General features: G+C 40.2%; 1 protein-coding gene across 28 annotated transcripts in view; it reads right to left on the reverse strand.

Annotated features, from left to right (window-relative positions):
- The window catches only part of KDM4C (lysine demethylase 4C), a 404,595-nt gene that overhangs the window by 239,190 nt on the left and 144,732 nt on the right, over positions 1–20,673 (reverse strand). The window contains exon 1 of one of the 28 annotated variants that reach the window (XM_024345554.3): positions 7,680–7,745. The exons of the other annotated variants lie outside the window; for them this stretch is intronic. The gene's annotated coding sequence lies outside the window, so the exon portion shown is untranslated. Of the gene's footprint in view, positions 1–7,679; positions 7,746–20,673 lie in introns of those variants that run through there. 28 annotated transcript variants of the gene reach the window in all.

Consider the following 20,673-nt stretch of genomic DNA (forward strand, 5'->3'; position numbering starts at 1 on the left):
TCCTGCCTCAGCCTCCCAAGTAGCTGGGACTACAAGCGCCCGCCAGCACACACGGCTAATTTTTTTATTTTTTAGTGGAGACAGGTTTTCACCATGTTAGCCAGGATAGTCTCAATCTCCTGACTTCATGATCAGCCTGCCTCCGCCTCCCAAAGTGATAGGATTACCGGCGTGAGACCCCGCGCCCGGCCCCAACTTTAATTTTTACAGTGATTTTTTTACAATCAGGAAGACCTGGGCCAGGCGCAATGGCTCACACCTGAAATCCCAGCACTTTGGGAGGCTGAGGCAGGCGGATCACTTGAGATCAGGAGTTCAAGAAGACCAGCCTGGCCAACATGGTGAAACCCCATCTCTACAAAAAGTACAAAAATTAGCCAGGCTTGGTGGTGCACACCTGTAATTCCAGCTACACAGGAGGCTAAGGCAGGAGAATCACTTGAACCCAGCAGGTGGAGGTTGTCATGAGCCAAGATCACACCGCTACACTTCAGCCTGGGTGACAAAGTGAGACTCCATCTCAAAAAAAAAATAAATAAATAAAAATAAAAAATCAGGAAGACCTGTAAAAATGCAATTCAAAAAAACCATTTACTCTAAAAACAGCCATACCAAAATCTTTGCCTTCACAGTATCTTTCATTGCCAAACCTCCATGTTCTTAACTAAAATACTTACTCCATTTGTGATTTACACACTGTCTTACATGTGTATTAGAACTATACATAAGTAAATACTTATCAAATTACCAACAAGTTAAACTTTACTGGAATGGCTTTTATTTGTCCTTTTAAAGTTAATTATTACACAACATTCTTTTTTAAATTGTATGGCAAATTCAGCCTGAAAGTAATTTTGCAGAGCCAGATTCCCAGGGGAAGAATACTGTTCATCATCAGAATCACTATTTTCCAAAAGGAAAGTTGACCCTGAATGTGGTCCAAGCCACTGCTTTCCTAACGCTGTTTCATTTCAACCACTGATGGTTATGCCCCCTCACCAAGCAGTGCATGCAGTAGATAGCTAAAATCTATCTCAGATAGGCAAGTAATGCTGGTATTTATCTTTCCCTTAGGCATAATATGTCACCTTCAGAATTTAAAAAACCAAGGGGCTTAGAACCTGAAGATGTAATTACCTGTCAGATTCTACTAAAGGCTTTTGAAAGTTAACATCCTATACCTATTGTTCCCATAGAAAAATTCCAGAATGTCCAATAGAAAAGCTGATTCAATTTATGCTATAGTCTATTTTGTGTCATTTAAATATAGTATTATCTGATACATGCAATACATACTTCTTACGGAATTAAAATTCTTTGAGATGGTATTTCACCACTGATGAAGTACAAATGAACTCCCTACACTTGCTTGTACAACCTAAAAAGCAGCAATAAGATAAACAGCTTTTTCTTAAATTAGCTCTACACCAAAGAGGAAAACTTAATGCATAAAAGAGGGTTAAAAAGTGCGGTAGTGCAGAGTTCCTCAATCTCTACATGATTGATATTTTGGGGCCATATAATCCTTTGTAGTGGAGGCTGCCCTGTGTATTGTATAATGTTTTGCAGTACCCTTGGCAGAGGCCGCTGACATTGGCACCTCCCCCATCATGCAATCAAAAAAATGCCCCTAAACATTGTCAAATGTCCTTTATGAGACAAAATCATCCCAGGGGTCAGAACCAATGAAGGAGTAGAAATGGCCACACACGGGTTGCAGTTTGGCTCTGCTGCTTTGGCTGTGCACCAGGGGGAGACACTTAACCTCTTTGCCTCAGTTTCCTCCTTCCCCAAATAACAGCTGTAAGGACTAAATTAGAAAAGGTTTGAATAGTGGCTGCTGCTACTGCTACTGCTATGATTGCTTCAATTGTATTGTAGCATCTCTCTAAACTTCAGTCTCCCTGTGACCCAAATGTATGGTTTTTCAACAAAAGTTTTCTCAAGGGCCCACAACAAGGTGGGAGGGGGCATTACTAAGCTTATGGATTACAGATTCTTCCTCAAAGTCCATTTCAAGGCCCTAAGAATATGATCCAAACCCTAATTGAAACTAATAATCCCTGCGCCGCAGAAACAGGAGAGTCGGCTTGGTCACTGGAATGCTACACACACTCCTCCCTCTGCACTCCGGCTTCCACTCTTTTCTGAAGGGGAACATGACCACAGCTCATGTGGAGCTACACACCTGTTGGAATCCAGCACCAAATGCCACTTTCTCTTTCATGAAGTACATCCCTGATGACATTCTAATCATCTCCCTCTGGCCCCACCCCAAACACCAAGGCCTCTCATAGCATTTGTACTCTGCAGATAACAAGTGACTCACAATAGTCACGGCCCAAATGAGCTCACTTCTCTGATGAACCACTGACACCTTTTCTGTCCTCACTCCTCTCTTTACCCTGCAGGGCACAGCCAGAGCACTGACCATATTATTGCTTAGGATATCTTTTCAACTGGACAGCTACCTTTAGACAATTAATTACAATTCTCTAATAGGTTGATATAGTTTTTATATATAGCTCCACAGTAAATATTTTTCTCATGTAAGACTGCCAAATGTATATGACTATTGCTGGCTGAGGATGGTGGCTCATGCCTGTAATCCCAACACTTTGGGAGGCCAAGGCGGGTGGATCACTTGAGTCCAGGAGTTCAAGACCAGCCTAGGCAACATGGTGAAACCCCAACTCTACAAAAACTACAAAAATTAGCTGGGTGTGGTGGCGCATGCCTGTAGTCCCAGCTACTCAGGAGGCTGAGGTGGAAGGACTGATTGAGCTTGGGTGATGGAGGCTACAGTGAGCCAAGATTGCACCACTGTTCTCCAGCCTGGGTGAAAGAACAAGACCCTTTCTTATGAAAAAATATATATATATATATGACTATTGCTTACTGACATCCACAGACCCAACAAAACTAATGACTAATTTTCATGCATGCGTCTTTAGTTGATGGCCATTCTTTAAGTACATAAAATGTCCTTGTTATCTAAATGAAGAAGTAATAAGCAAATTACTGTGACCTAAAAAAAATTAACTCTAGCAAGTTTATTTATTGTGTATCACTGTTAACCAATTTATTTATTACTAAAATTATATCGTTCAGTATACACTCCTTTAGCTGATAAGTCAGGCAATGGTAGTTTCACACTGGGGGGTTCCAGATAGAAAAACAAGGGGAGTATCCAGCAATGCATGCTGCCCTTGTTACTGAGGGAATTCAAGACATAAAGTGTGTTTGTGTGTGGGGGGTGAGAAGAGAGAGGGTTCCAAGTGCCTATGGAGGCAACAAGTTAGGCAACTCTGTGTAAATGCCGGGGTTCTCCTGATGAATCCTGGTAAAAGAAGACATCAGTCACAGGCAAAGAAGCATAAGAATGCAGCTGCATATTTCAGCATGTACTCAGAGGATCCCATACATCAGAATTCTCTGAGGTGCTTACTGCAAACTGCAGATGCAAAGGAGTGGGACCCAGCCTCTGCATTTTTGCAAATTCCCCAGGTATTTCTCATGTGCACTAAATTGAAAAGAACTAATAGATTAGGGGGTGTTACTCTTTTACAACAAAAGAACATTCATTGCTGAAAAGGTATGAAAGAATGATACATGAATATCATATATATAAGATACATAATAATATAATTATTATAATAGTATAATCATATGATATAATGTTAATAATTAATATATTATATATTAATTGTACTATTATATGTAGTATGTATTCATATTACATATGAATGTTATATATTATAACATGTTTTATTATATACATATGAAGATATAACATGTTATAGATAACATATATAACATACTGTTATGTTATATATAACACATATATTCATATATGTACATATTTATGATACATATGTTATATATTTTGTATATTATGTATAAGGTATGCAGATTTTTTCAAAAGACATTTTTAAATAACTGCCACTAAATTCAACGCCTGCTTTATTTTCCACATATTCACTGTATTAGGTGCTCATTACAAAATAAGTGGAGTTCTATAAAAAGATTCTAGAGAAACTTACAGAAACAACTCATGTTGACAAGTCAGTGAAATGGTGTCAGAATGGGGCAGAGTTATTCTGAGAATGTGAAAATTCAACATACATATCCAAAAAACCTACCTGTGGCCACCCTGGAGTAGTTCCCATCAGTGGCTGAATCTGACCTCTAGTAGATCTTGAGAACTGCTGACTGCTAGTAATTTAATTTCTGCAGGGAATCTTAGGCGATAGAGACACTTAGCAGAGCACCAAGGAGTGTCTTTCTCCTCTGCCAAACTAAAACCAACTAAATCAAACGCATCACATTCATCCAATTACACCAGTAAGAGTTACAATGAGACTAATATCCCAAAGACCCTCAGGACTCATCAACAGTGAGTAACATCCTTAAGGGATCAATAAAATTAATGACATTTTAGTAATGAGACTTCTTATGAGCCATAAAAGAAAGAAGTGGCAGAGGGTTGTAGAAATCGTCTATTTTAATCCTCAAAAACTAGAGAAAACATTTGAGAGAAGCCTTCAAACTTTTTTCAAAACAGGGAAGATGAACTTTCTAATATTCTATTTTGGCACCCACAAAAGTATCCTTTCTGCTTGCACATACCAAGAAGTTGGGGTCAAATACACCCGGATTGCAATCCTGACTGGGACTCCAGCAGAGTGACCTCAACCAGACAATTCATGAGTTTCAGTTTCCTCCTCAATAAAACTGGGCTGCTAAGAAGAGTCTACCCATTAGGACAGACCAGTGACTGGGGAAGAGTAGCACTTACCTAAACAACCAGCCTCTGCACCACAATTTCTACCTTATTTTATCATTTACATACACTGTCCTTCCTTACTGAATTGTTGCCAAAAAAAAAAAGTCAAACAGGATAAAGTGTACACTGCTTTGTGAAAAGTAAAGCATTACTCTCAAATGTTAGCTGTTATTAATTTGGAAATGGAAGAATAAACACAATTAAAAGAGGAATGACACCCAGGATAGTTGAGTAAATAGTAAAAGGGCACTCAGTTTCTTTAAATGACTTCAAGTCTCTTTCATTCCTTCAAGATTTATTGAACAAAAGGCTATAGCTAAACATGTGTCTTCAATGACCTATAACAGATATCAGACATAAGCAAATACAAGAAAGAAAGGTCTAAGCCCTAAAATTAAGGTAAAGATAACTAAGAATTTCACTGTAGAGAGAGATTACTTCTAGCTGAGGGTGAGGAGATAAATCTTCACAAAAGAGGAAGCAGTTGGGATAGCTTTGAAGTGTAGTGTTTGGATAAAGAAGATATTCCTGGCAACAGCACAAGGAAAGCAGGAAGATGAAGCAGCACAGGTACGAGGTGCAAGGTAACTTGGTTTTACTAAAGCACAAGGGTGTGGGTAGTGCTGGGGCCATAAACAAGAAAACAGGCTACAGATAAGCTGTAGAGGGTCCCAAACATGCAGCCAGCAGCTGGGATTCCCTGCTCACACTACTTTCATAGGGAAACCTCAGAGTTCTGCATTAGCAGAATAATCTGACACTAAAGAGGAAGACAGAGCCAAGGGGTAGCCATCAACCTCCAAGGTAGTTAAAAAGTGAAGGCTTGAACAAAAACGAGTGGGTAACAATGCAGCAAGCAAAGTGACTAATCATAGGGGATAAAAAATAACGGGCACAACAATAACAAAGCAAAAGACCACAGCTTTTATCTGCCACAAACAGGTGATACCATTATTATTAAAAAAAAAAAAAAAAAGAGGACATAGGTGATATACTATAGTCCAGGATACCGATGTAACATTTGAAGTGATAACAGAACTACCCTCTACAATCTTGGTGAAACCACGAGGAAGTAGGATACACAGCTCCGAGTAATAAGGGGACTGACAAAGGGTCTAACCAGGCAAGCAGCACCTACTATATCTCAGCTCTGTTCTGGACAAGAAATACATGCACAAACAAGACAGACTTAAAGCTTGCTGGCAAGAGACTTACATTCTGGTATAAGGAAGACAAACGACCACATAAAGAAGGTAAAGAAAGAGGAGAGAGTTCAGGACAGAGCTCTTTGGCTCTCTAACACTGGAAGGCCTGGTAAAGGAGGCTGTGAAATAACGGCTGGAAAGCTGGAAGAAAACAAGGTGAGTATAGTGTTATGAGAAGAATGTATTGCAAGGATGGAGAGGGTGAGGGGTTGAGTAACATGAGGATGAAGAACTGACTCCTGGTTTTGGCCTAGAGACGACCTTGATAAAAGCTATTTGATAGCCCAACTGGAGTGGGCTAAAAAAAGAATAAGTGGTGAGAAAATAGAGATGGTGAGTACAGCAGCTCTTTCCAACAGCGTAAAGGTGTGGGAGGCAAGATAAGAATGTTCTCAAGAAGGACAAAGTGGTAGGATGATACCAAAAGTTCAAATGAAATGAGAACAGACTGCTTGGTTGTTTCGGGAAATGTATAGGTCAATGATTACAGCAGTTTCAGTGGAACAGCCAGATCAAAATACTGATTAGAATGCCTTGAGAAGAATGGGAAGTGGGAAGGGGCAAGGAAATTGGTGAGACACAATGCTAAAAGTCTAAGAGCTTAATCTTCTTACAAGGCTAACAGGGTGGGAACTGAGAGACATGTTCACTTGTGTGGAGGGTTGATACGTAGATGAAAAAACAAAGTGGCATATTGTGATTTCTCCCAAGAGCAGAACTGAGACCAGCAGTTTCGTGTGGTCCCTGGAAGCCTCTACGTAGATGAGGGATGATCTCCTCAAAGGAAAGGGTCTTCTTTTGGGGAGCAAGTCCTACACATCTCATATTCTAATTAACATCACTTATTATCAATTCCATTATCACCACAGGTCAACATGATCAGAAGCATTATAAAATATAGAAGCTACAGTTATTATATGGAATAAATGTTAGAAAAAAGAGGCCGGGCGCAGTAGCTCACACCTATAATCCCAGCACTTTGGGAAGCCAAGGCAGGCGGATGACTTCAGGCCCGAAGTTCGAGACTAGCCTGGCCAACACGGCAAAACACCATCTCTACTAAAAACACAAAAATTAGCTAGGCTTGGTGGCATGCGCCTGTAATCCCAACTACTCAGGAGGCTGAGGCATAAGAATCACTTGAGCCTGGGAAGAGGAGGTTGCAGTGAGCCAAGACCATGCCACTGCACTACAGCCAGGGCAACAAAGAGAGACTCTGTCTCAAAAAACAGATAGATAGATAGATAGATAGATAGATAGATAGATAGATAGATAGACAGACAGACAGAAAATTTTTTTTGAAAGGATAGAATCTAAGGGGTTAATTTTCTTCTGTTAACAATGATTAAAATCTGTGCTGGCTTTACCAAAAAGCTATAGTCACCCAATCAATATATTTTCCCTCCATCTAACAAATAATAATTAAGATAAATGAACATGTATACATTTAATTGCATCTACCAATAGCTTTGACATGTTTATGAATAAGAAAATAAGCAACAATTAAAGGACAGTAATGCAGTCAAGAATTGCCAGATTTCCACTGCTGAACTACAAGCCATAAGTCCCGATAATATGGAGCCTCACAGATCAATGAAAACATCAAGAGTTTCTTTTAATAATCTGTAAACTACTAAACATACCCCAATGTTGTTGGATTTCTGAATGTCCATTTCTCTAAACCATACCTGTGACAAGCAATGCCTGGAGGCATTTGTTTGTTTTTCCCACCATGTGTTCTTAGCACCAGGCCTTCTTTACTCGTGCTAGAGTGAAGAATGAGACAGAAATAAGAGTCTGAGGTTAAGACTAGAAAGAGCGGATTCTCACTGAGGAGGAAATAATCATTTTTATTCTGTAACTGCTTGCTGCTATAAGCCAATCATATAATTTTAATTATGCAAAAAGAAACTGAATATGGCCACAAAATATTTTCAGAGCAAAAAAAATGAAAACCAGCTGTCATAGAACAAAGATTCCACTTTTCACCTCATGTGTCCCTTTCATTCATTTTTATTTTGGTCCTTTTTTTTTTTTTTTTTTTTTTTTTTTACAAATTATCTCTCTACAACTGCTTCTCCACTTGTTTCTATTCACAAACGCCTCATATTACCTCAGTTAATTCTACATTATTTTTCCTCCTTCACAACTGCCTCTCATAGTTGAGTCCTACAGCCTCAGGAAATGTTTTCTTGGAAGAAGGAATGCCTAACAGCCCCTTGACGCCAAACTGGGTAATCTGCTCACAAAGAGAAGGCACCTGGTCCACGAAAGAACCACCATCTAAAGGGGCTTGACTTTCACCATCACCAGCACTTTCTTAACTGAGTTCACTGACCACAAGCTTTTACAGTTCGCAGCGGCTATGCTCGGAAGCTGCTCTCTAGTAATCCAGGGAAGAGGAATCCAGGGTACTTTACGGAAGCCACTGGAAACGTTCCACTCCAGTGACTGCTAATCCTAATATCCCAAGCTAAGCTGCGGCTCAAGATAAAAAACAGAATTTTTTCACGTCCCAATGCCCTTTTATAAAATACAAACTTTAAACTTCACAAGAGGTAGTACCACATCATATCAAGCTACCACAAAACCAAAAACAAAATTAAAACATGATTTTGAACACATGAATCTCAATTAAAAAGTTTATGTAACTCACATGTCAGCTGAGAGGGCTAATGAAAAAAAGAAAGAAAAATAGAACTAATTGGAAAATTCCCTTACAGTTCTCATAACAGCATCTTTCTGAAACGGTGAAGGGGCTGATGATAAACAAGCCAAGACGGTTTTAGAACTGAGCGTCTGCCCAGGCATGGTGGCTCACACTTGTACCAGAACTTTGGGAGGCCAAGGTGGGAGGACTGCTTGATGCCAGGAGATTGAAACCAGCATGAGCAAGATGGTGAGAATATGTCCTTATTTGAAAAGAGGGGAGGGAAGGGGGAAGGGGAAAAGGGGAAAGGGGGAAAGGGGAAGGGGAAAAGGGAAAGGCGAAAGGAGAAAAGGATGAAGGGGAAAGGGAAAGGGAAGGAAAGAAAAAAAGCTTTTAATTTACAAAGAGAACTGAGCTTCTCTTCGCCAAAAGAAAATGAAGACGCCCAACTGATGAAAGCTTGTGTCTCCTTTATTTCACCTCCATTATTATATTTTCCCACAGTAACTACCTCCTACAATGCTGTTCATAATTATTCCATCTGAAGCTCTGCCACAGCTCTCACATGAGCTGTATCGCCAACAGTGACAGCCCTGGATGTTTACGCATGATGATAAGGACTTCCGGTGAGGCACTGCTTGGCATCCATGAAAGAGTTCAAAGAGGAAAAATGCATGGTCTGTACTAGAAAGCTAAATTTTAAAAAGAATGCATGTTTCGTTGAATGTTCATTCTTATACACCTGGTTCATTTCAGAACTTCAGAAGTAGGAAGCCTAAGATTCACTAATACAAAACATCAACACTTCTACCAAAACTTGTTTTAAAATAACCACTGTCAGAACACATTATTATTAGAACTAAAGGCTGTACTCTGACCAACAAAATGCTCCACCACCCCAAATATTCATTGAAAAAAATATATAGTGGACAGCCTATCTTATTTTCATGTTAATAGCAAAGTGGAATGCAGAAACCAAAAAAAAAGAATATATAGGGAAAATAACTTTAAACATTTTAAGTTTTTGTGTTTAATAAAAACTCCTCAGACAAAATCCACAGGAGTTTCCCAGGATGACACATTATGCATCGGTACCCCAGCAGAACACAAGTGTAACATTCAACGTTGGAATAATCAGAGAAGATCTAATTAAGGGACTGAATAGGTGTGGGCAAGGTACAGAAAAACCAGAGGATAGACAGAGTGGTGCGCCAGGCCAGCTAACAACTGAGGTATCAATAATCTAGTCCTAAAAGGACTAGAGAAGAGTGTAATTCCCCAAACTAAGGACAGAGCAACAGAGGATGGTGTGAGGCAAGTCCAACAGAGCGCTGCAGCCCTGGGCCCTCACTCTCCTCCTCTTGCAATTTCCTGCCTGGGCTCTACCAGAAGCCAGAGGGAAAGGGGGCCTGTGGTGGTGGCCCATACAGATCTGCAACCCTGGGCAGACAGGTAAGAGACTAGGGCAAAGTGGACTTGGAGGCACAAACTGCAACTAACAAGCACAAACACTGTTCAGTATATTAAACTAGTCCACACCATCTGTCATGATGGATTAAACAAACAAAAAAGCACATGCAACCAGTAACCACTTTCTCTCTCCAGTATGTTCTTATTCTGTATTAAAATATAAAACCACAGCTAACTTTTTTAAAAAAAAGAGAAAGCCAGCAGCTATTAGAAAAAGTATTCTGGATTACCATATCTGAGCTTTATAAGAAGTAAACATTGTCTCGCCTAAGGCACCTGAGGAAGACATGCTGAGAACTGTTCAAAAAACTTACCAAGAAATTTCCAAATATCTGAGGAGGGAAAGAAGAATCCCATGCCCCACCTGAAAGGCTGCAGCAGCCATAAGCATCGGTCTCTTCTCAGATTCCTGCTTTTTTCTGTTACAGATAAAGATGAAAACCAATGTGCTGAAGACACAGTGGTCCCCCTTGGTTCTCTGCCCCCAAAAAGAGAAGACTGGATTCTGCAGTCATTGACACAGGAAGCATTTGAAACAATCAAACAAACAATAATGACAACACACATACATACAAAACAAGATAAAGAGCCATTTGATGGAATTATATTAATGACTTATTTTTTGGTCATTAATTACAAGCCATTAGTTCAGATGTCAAACCCCACAAGACTCTGAAGAACTTGCGTGTAATGTATGGGTATTCTATGTTCTGTCTCTTGATGATCCCTCGGCAAATAAGAATACAATTCTTGGAATTCATGGAAAGTAAAAGTTTGCACCTTCATTCTGTCATTGTAATCATTCAGTCATTCACTTATTCAAATAAATCCAAGAATACAATTCACTAGTGATGCACATTCATATTAATCTTAAAATTCAAGCTGCGCTCATAAGATAGCCACTCAAAAAAAAAGCCAGTATAAATGAAGTATCTCAAAGGAAAAAAAAACATTAAAACGGAAACTACAACTACAAACCATACTTGTGCAATTATTAGTCACAATAGCCAGAAAAGAGGGTCACATGCAGCAACAGTGCAACATTCTTTGCAGAATTTTTTTAAGATTAAAAAAAAAAATCTGTCTGATTCCAATGCTTTGAATATGTAACAAACGAGCTATTGTATAACCATAATCTTGGCCCCCAGGTGAAGTGGGGAGGAGACAGTGCTTTACAAACCCGTAAAGAGTAAAAACATTAAATCAAACAGGCTTTACCAAATAAATACCCATAAAATAGATTTAGAGGGGAGAAAATTCATACCTGAGGAGAATCTAAAGCATATGACAAAACAAGAAATGAGAGGATTTATTGAGACATCACCCTGTGACACTGCCTTTTAAGTTAATTTGGAAACATCACTTTGGAAACAAATCTAATGTGCATCCATTTCTGTAGCTAACGCACAGTTTAAGTGGCTTGAGTCAGAGAGGGACAGATAAGCATCTCTTCCTGAATTTCTGGCTGAAGTTCAATTATTAGTGACAGTGAAAGAAACTTAGTGACATTTTTCAGTTAACTGCTTGAGGATATGTTGGAAGGCTGTTTATCTCTTTGTTTTGAGACAGGGTCTGGCTCCGCCACCCAGGCTGGAGTACAGTGGTGCAATCATGGTTCACTGCAACCTCAATCTCCCAGGCTCAGGTGATTCTCCCACCTCAGTCTCCCAGGTAGATGAGACTACAGGCACGGGCCACCACATTCAACTAATTTTTGTATTTTTGGTAGAGATGGGGTCTCCCTGTATTGCCCAGACTGATCTCAAACTTCTGGACTCAAGCAATCCTCCAACCTCAGCCTCCCAGAGGGCTGGGATTACAGGCGTGAGCCAACATGCACAGCCTGGAAGATTGCTGAAGATGTTACCCAACTATTTCCAGGAATTCTACTTCTTTTAATGGGAGGGAAAAAAACAGTAAATGTAATCAGAAACCTGTGATAGGAAATCTTGCAACAGGGTGGCTTTCCTTATGACTATAACCATGATAGTACTATGCACATGCCCTGCATAAGGGCAAAGGTAAAAGAAATTAGAAATGTTCAATGTTATAACATTGCATAAAACAAAAAATTAAGATAGGAATTAGATAGAAATTCACAAAAACATATCAGCAGCAGCTAAGATTGGGCTAAACTGTGTAAGTTAAAAGTCTGCATGCTTCATTCTGTCATCATACATTCATTCATTCATGCAGCAAATATTTGCTGAACAGGTACTATGTACAAGTTATGGTGCTAGGCACTGGGCACACAGGTGTGAATAAGGCAAAATTCCCTTCACAGAGCTTGGGATTGTGAAGAGGGTTCCAATTCAAATTGAGAAATGATATCAGTGAGAAGATGACATTTGAACAATACTTCAGAGAAGGGAGGGACCAAGCCATGCAGATTGGGGAGGGGTATTCTGGGAAAAGGATCATGGAACCTGGGGGACCTAGGGCATTAATGTGCCTTACTGTGTTGGTACAGAGTGGGCAAGGGTCATGGAGGTAAAACACGAAGTCAAAGATGGGGGGTAGGGGTTGGGGCAGGGAGTGATCACGTAGCATTTGCTCACCATGGTAAGCATATTAAATTTTAATGGAAGTGAGATGGGAAGCTAGGAAGGGGAGATTCTGAGCAGAGAAGTATACAATCTGACAAATGGTTTTAAAGCTGTCATGCTGGCTGCCGAATAAAGAATAGAGAGAAATAGTGAGACTGTGAAACCCACTGGCATAGCCAGGCCAATGACTTATAGTGGTTGGACCAGAGTAATAGTGGTGAGTGTGGTGAGAAGTGGGCATCCCAGAGATTCTAGAGCCAACAGAATTGATTGGGTGTGTGATTAAACAGAAAGCGAGTGAGCAGTGATGAGTCCCAGAGTGTTTGGCCTGAGCAACTGGAGAAACAGAGCTGCCACTAAATGAGGTGGAGAAGTCTTTTGACAGCACTTTCTGGGCTTGTTAACGTTTGTGAAGCCCATCAACATCCAAGCGGACGTGTGAAGTAATCAGCCTTGATTTCATGGCAGGAGTTTGTGGGTTCCAAGGAAAAGTCCAGGCTAAAGATACAAATTTTAGTAGTCATTAGTAATCAGCATACAGATAATATTTAAAGTTGCGAGACTGAATTTGATCATAAGGTAATTCGTGTAGACAAGAAAATGAAACCTGAGGACTAAGCCCTAAAGTTCTCGAAGGTGTCAAAGAAAAAGGAACCAACAAAACTGACCGAGAAGGGAAGATCATGTAAGGCAGAGGGAAACAAAAAATGTGTACCATCTCAGAAAGCAAGGAGAAAAGCCGATTTAAAAAAATAATAAAGGAACAACTTTATCAAGTGCTGCTAGGAGGTCATGTAAGATGAGAATTTTTAAATAATATAATTTGGTGTTGGGGCTCAGAAAACTGATACCTCAAAACATGACATTTTGACATACTGCAGGGGAAGAAACCTCAAGGTCTCTCTGACTTCCTCCTGGCCCCAGTCCCTTTCAAAGAAGGTGAAGTAGTTCCTTTACCTGCCTAAGATCCAGACCCACCAAGCAGAACAAATGTTTTTCTTTCCCTCTGTGCAAGACCAAGAATGTAAGCACACCTTAACAGACCCTTTCACAAGATAATATACAAATTAATCTGTTCCCTGATTTCATTCACTCTCCCTGGTAATTTCCTCAAAAGAATTCCACTTTCACCCCTCCACCTCCAATAACCTATTTTGTCAGGATGATATACAAGTTTCTATTTCTTTATATTAATTAATTAATTTTTTTTTTTTTGAGATGGAGTCTTGTTCTGTCGCTGAGGCTGGAGTGCAGTGGAACAATCTTGGCTCACTGCAACCTGCACCTCCCCGGTTCAAGTGATTCTCCTGCCTCAGTCTCCTGAGTACCTGGGATTACAGGTGCCCACCACCAAGCCCAGCTAATTTTTTTGTAGTTTAGTAGAGATGGGGTCTTACCATGTTGGCCAGGCTGGTCTTGAACCTTCCCAATTGCTTCTATAGATAGCATCACTATTATAAAACCTAAGACTGTTTTTTTGTTTTCTTTTTTGAACTGTTTTTCAGACTGACCCCATGGGACTCATGAGTCATGGCACAACTGATCCTGAGTGGACTCAGCACATGCGGACTGCTTTCCACACCCCTATGATTTCATCCCCAAACAATCAGCAGCACCCATTCCCTAGCCCCCTGCCCACCAAATTGTCCATAAAAACCCTAACCTCCAAGGCTTTGGAGTGACAACTCCAGTTCTTCTGCATGGGCTGGCCTCACATCAATTAAACTCTTTCTCTACTGCAATGCCACAGACTTAGTGAACAGATTTTGCCTTTGTAGCAGGCAGGAAGAACTTGTCAGGCAATTCCACAATGAATGACCACTGACTTTGACAAAAGCAGTTCTGATAGCATGGAGTAGGTAAAAGGCTATGGTATTTAAAGAGAGAATAGAAAAATAAATACGGCCAGGTGCAGTGGCTCACACCTATAATCCTAGCACTTTGGGGGGCCAAGGCAGGTGGATCACCTGAGGCCAGGAGTTCAAGACCAGTCTGTCCAACATGGTTAAACCCCATCTCTACTAAAAATACAAAATTAGCCAGGCATGGTGGTGCACGCCTGTAGTCCCAGCTACTCCGGAGGCTGAGGCAAGAGAATCACTTGAACCCGGGAGGCGGAGATTGCAGGGAGCCAAGATCGCGCCATTGCACTCCAGCCTGGGCAACAAGAGTGAAACTCCATCCTAGATAGATAGATAGATAGATAGATAGATAGATAGATAGATAGATAGACAGACAGATGAAATTGAAAGATGAAATATAGGCAATTCTTCTTTCAAAGTATTGTTAAATAGAAAAACAAAGAAAAGGGATAACAGGTAAGATGGAAAGAGGGATTAAGATTTTTTTTTCAAGCTTCTGCACAGCAAAAGGAACTATCAACAAAGTAAACAGACACCTTACATAATGGGAGATAATATTTGCACACTATACATCTGACAAAGGTCTAATATCCAGAATCACAATGAAAGAAAGAAAGAAAGACAGAAAGAAAGAAAGAGAGAGACAGACAGACAGAAAGAAAGAAAGAAAGAAAGAAAGAAAGAAAGAAAGAGAAAGAAAGAAAGAAAGAGAAAGAAAGAAAGAAAGAAAGAAAGAGAAAATTCAGAATCTGTAAGAAACTTAAAACAACAAGCAAAAAACAACCCCAATGAAAAGTGAGTAGGCTGGGCGTGGTGGCTCACACCTGTAATCCCAGCACTTTGGGAGGCCAAGGCAGGTGGATCACAAGGTCAAGAGTTCAAGACCAGTCTGGCCAAGATGGTGAAACCCCATCTCTACTAAAAACTACAAAAATTAGCCAGTCACGGTGGCAGGTGTCTGTAATCCCAGCTACTCGGAAGGCTGAGGCAGGAGAATCGCTTGAACCCAGGCAGCAGAGGTTGCAGTGAGCTAAGACTGTGCCAATGCACTCCAGTCTGGGCAACAGAGTGAGACTCTGTCTCAAAAAAAAAAAGTGAGCAAAGGACATGAACAGAGCCTTCTCAAAAGAAGACATACATACAAGCGGCCAACAAACATATGAAAAAATGCTAAACATCACTAATCATTAGAGAAATGCAAATCAAAACCACAATGAGCTACCATCTCAAACCAGTCAGAATTCCTATTATTACTAAAAAGTCAAAAAATAATACATGCTAGTGAGGCTGTAGAGAAGGGGGAACACATACACTGCTGGTAGGGATGTAAATTAATTCAACCACTATGGAAAGCTGTTTGGAGATTTCTCTAAGAACTTAAAACAGACCTACCAACTGACCCAGCAATCCTATTGATGGGTATATACCCAAAAGAAAAGAAATGATTCTACCAAAAAGACACATGCACTCTATATTCATCACAGTGCTATTCACAATAGCAAAAACATGGACTAAACCTAAGTGCCCATCCGCAGTAGACTGGATGAAGAAAATGTGATACATACACATCATGGAATACTATGCAGCCATAAAAAGAATAAAATCATGTCCTTTGCAGCAACACAGATGCAGGTGGAGGCCGTTATCCTAAGAAAATTAACCTAAGAACAAAAAACCAAATACCACATGTTCTCACTTGTAAGTAGAAGCTAAACATTGGATACACATTGACACAAAGATGGGAACTGTAGACACTAGGGACTACCAGAAGGAGAGAGGGAGTAGGGCAAAGGCTAAAAAAGCTACCTTTTGGGTACTATGTTCACTGCCTGGGTGATGAGATCAACTGTACCCCAAACCTCAGCAACACACAATATACCAATGTAACAAACCTGCACATCTACCCTCTGAACCTAAAATAAAAGTTTATATTTTTAAAAAAGAGAAGATATTTTTCAAATGGGAGAAATAACAGCTTGTATGCTGATGAGACTGATCTAGTGGAGAAGGAAAACGTGATGATGCAGTGAATGAAGAACTGAGATGCCTGGACAACGGTCTTCAAGTTGCAAGAGGGGCTGGGGTCAAGTGCACAAGTGGCCTCACTTAGACCCATAAACAATTCAATCAGGTAAAAGAATGGGAGTTCAAGTGTACGGGCACCGGGACTGATAGGTAGGAAAATGTGCTGGTTGCAGTCTGCAGAAGTTCTCTATTTTCTCAATGAGATGAGAAGCAAGACAATCAGCAAAGAATGAGGATGGAGACAGGAGGAGAGAGGGAGAGCCAACGAACTCAGGAACATGGCTGGACTGCTGGGCATCGTGAACAACTCATTGGAGTCCTAGAATTTAGGGATAGGAAATGGGATGGCTGCATGCTTATCTCCAGCCATGGTCAGGTACACAGGGACAAGCAAAAGAAATAGCTAAGTTGAACAAGATGGGGATTTTTGCCAGATGAGTATGACAAAGTGAAAGAAAGGCAAGGTGTGAAACCAAAGGTATCTTTACAATGATGGATCATGCAATATAAACCAGTGAAAGGGGGAAGTAAGAAGTTGAGGTGAGTGAGCAACCATGAAAAGTAGGATCAATGGATTTTAAACCCTACTGGGGTCCAAGTGCATGCTACAGTTTGGGTAGTGGAGAAAAAGAGCTTGAGAGACAGGTGGTGTAGATCAGAGTAAGGCATGCCTGAAAATGAGAATACGGATACCTATATGGTGCTCATATTAAGACCAGAAGACTGAGTAAGGGAGGCAGGGGCTGCCCAACAGCCATTTTCCTTCCTGAGCATCTCTCCCACAGCCCTGCAATTCATGCCTAACTTCCCACATTCTCCAATTCACTCCTGCCAATGAAAATAATTCATACCTATATAAACGATATTTTAACTCTTGAACAACAACAACAAAAAAAACAGAATGACCTCAACAATCTTCGTGGGTGGAATATGAATAGGCAGATTCCCTCATTCAACTCTGTATCATTTCCCCAAAACCAGAGAGAAAAATTAATGAAACTGGGATGTTTCTACTCTAATCTACAATCATTTGTCCATCCACCAAGCACAGAAAAATACAGTGCTGTTGCTCTGAAAGTTTCTTAGCCAAAATAGAACCTATTCAAAGGTGATGAAAATTTCTAAAAACAAGAAGGTCCATTTTAGAAGACATAATCCTCTTAGTAAGTATGCAACATTCGATGCTTAAAACAGAAATAAAATAAAACATCCTGCTAAAATCTCTTTGTAAGTTAGAACTGGCCTTATTCATATTTTATTCACACATATAAATTATCTTGCCTGTAACTAAAGCTTAATATATATTTGCTGGATAAAGAAAAAGAATTTGATCTGGTCAAAAGAATTAGCCAATAAAGAAAAATATCAGCCAGGCACAGCGGCTCACTCCTATAATCCCAGCACTTTGGGAGGCCAATGCAGGAGGATCACTTGAGACCAGCCAGGGCAACACAGTGAGGCCTGTCTCTATAAAAAAACAAATTAAGAAGTCCCAGCTGCTCAGAAGGCTGTGGCAGAAGGATCATTTGAGCCCTTGTGATAAAGCAAGACCCTGTTTCAAAAAAAAAACAAAACTCTCATTAAAATTGCAAACACATTATATTTTTACCACTGTCCTTCAGAAGTTTATATTGAACCTCTTCTTTAAAATGCTCATAGGCTCCCCATCACTCAGAATAAAAAAGGTCCGGATAACTCTGTAAAACTTTCAAGCCACTTCATAGCCCAGCTCCACCCACCCTTCTAAACACACTACACCTCAAATCACTCAGAAGTGACTGTCAAAAACACCTTACCACATCTAGCCCCCATCTTTACTCAGGTTGCTGACTCTCTCCTTCCAAATATATACTTCCAAAACACCATCCAATCTTCACCAGGTCAAATATCATGTCTCTCACAAAGCTGTCCAAATTCATGCCATGTTGGAATTAAATTCCCCCCATCCTATAACCCTGATTACCTTGTACTATTTTACAGCATCGGTCAGTGATAAAAGCCCAGCCTGTCATTAATTCAAGTGCTGGAAAGGAGTCTTTGTGAGCTTCTCATGCCCCAGTATAGGTCCTTCCATGATGGCAAACTGCAACCTGACACTTGATAACGTCATCACTATTAACAGGCAGCTTCCAAAGGAAGCTGGAAGTGTAAAACTAGCCCTTTCCTTGTTCTTCGAAGGCTATACCTTGGATACAGGGCATAGCCAGCAAGACCAAGGCTCCAATAAGGTCCAAGGAATATACAAATTGTTGTAGCATTCGAGGAAAGAAAAACAAAAGCAGTCTCTTTATTCTTGAGACAGTCAAGTGGATTATTTCCCATATTTTTGTTATCTCTCTTAAGGGTTAAAAATAATCAAATTTTGCCAGTAGAATAGCATAATATGTGTCAAATACAATTAGGAAAATGACTTCTTAATGACTAGACAGTAACAATCATTTTCTCTCTTTTGAATTAAAATGGAATGTAACCCCGAACCTCAAAGTGGCAGGCATCTCCAAGTGTTCATCACAGTAGTAGTGAGAAGACAATACAGCAAAAATGATTGCTTCAGAGGAAGGTCATTTTCTTTTGTTACCTAATGCTTTACTATGCAACCCCCTAAACCCCTCACAGGAAATCTGAAGCACCTAAAACAAACTCTCTTAGGGAGATGCATGAAGACCTGTTTTGTAAAACCTAAACAGTAGAAAGAGATCACGTGCTTCTTGCATATTTTTACCAATAAGACAATATAGGGTGAGCTGCATTCTAGCAAATTAATAAAGTATCTTTGAAGTAGTAAAGGAAGTTTAAAATTTTTCCAAACTAAAAAAGCACCCCACAGAAAATTCTATGATTTAGAACGTTTTATCATGTTAATTTCAGTAAGACTAACTCGAGAATTTCAAATTGTGCCCCTTTTTATAAGTTCAACACTTAATTCTTAAAATAGAGAAAGATAGGTAGACAGCAAAATCAAAAAGACTCTGTCTTAGTACATTTGGGCAGCTTTAACAAAGCAAATTACAGATAATTCACAAATAATAGAAATTTACTGTTCCCAGTTTTAGAGGCTGGCAAGTCCAAGACCAAGGTGCCAGCAGATTTGGTGTCTGGCGAGGGCCCATTCTCTGCTTCAAAGATGGTGCCTTGTTTCTGTATCCTCACATGGCAGAAGAGACAGAAGGAATGGGGAAGGCGAATTTGCTTCCTCAAGCCCTTTTGTTAGAACACAAATCCCATTCATGGGCGTGGAGCCCTCAATGCCTAATCATTTACTACAGGCCCCACTGCTTAATACTAGCGTATTGGGGTTTAAGTTTCATCACTAATTGTGGAGGGACACCAATACGCAAACCACAGCAGACATAATAATAAATACAAACAATGCTAATGTTTTTTAATGTCAAAAGGCACTCATGAATTGGTCCAATACCTCTGCACCCCTCATTATAAGCACTGATCTTACCAAAAGCATGTGGCGTATCATAACGGTATTACAAGTAGCCAGGAAATGATGTACTCATCTGTTACTGTCTTAGACAATGCTTTATTAAAATGGGAAAATATGGGCCAGGCACAGTGGCTCATGCCTGTAAGCCCAGCCTGTAATCCCAGCACTTTGGGAGTCAGAGGCAGGCAGATCACCTGAGGTCGGGAGTTCAAGACCAGCCTGACCAACACGGAGAAACCCTGTCTCTACAAAAAATACAATATTAACTGAACATGGTGGCGCATGGCTGTAATCCCAGCTACTCGGGAGGCTGAGGCAGGAGAATCGCTTGAACCTGGGAAGCAGAGGTTGCGGTGAGCCGAGATTACGCCATTGCACTCCAGCCTGGACAACAAGCGCAAAACTCCGTCTCAAAAAAAAGGGAAAATACAAAATGTACTATGTTGTAAACAAATAACAGTCTCAGGCTTTCAACTGCAAACAAGGATGATGGAACAGAATTGAAAAAGAAACGCAGAAAGTGCAGTTGCTCCTAAAGGAGTGCTTAAACCCTGACTGTTAGCTCGTTCCCTGCTCTCAGCTCTCATACTATCCCTTCCATCTACATTAACAGTAATATGTGTCCATTAAAACCGCATAAACCATCAGAAACTCTGACATTAGTGTGGCCTCAAAGGATGTCAAATACACCTT

This window comes from Pan troglodytes, chromosome 11 (assembly GCF_028858775.2).
Source record: "Pan troglodytes isolate AG18354 chromosome 11, NHGRI_mPanTro3-v2.0_pri, whole genome shotgun sequence".
NCBI classification, from domain to species: domain Eukaryota; kingdom Metazoa; phylum Chordata; class Mammalia; order Primates; family Hominidae; genus Pan; species Pan troglodytes.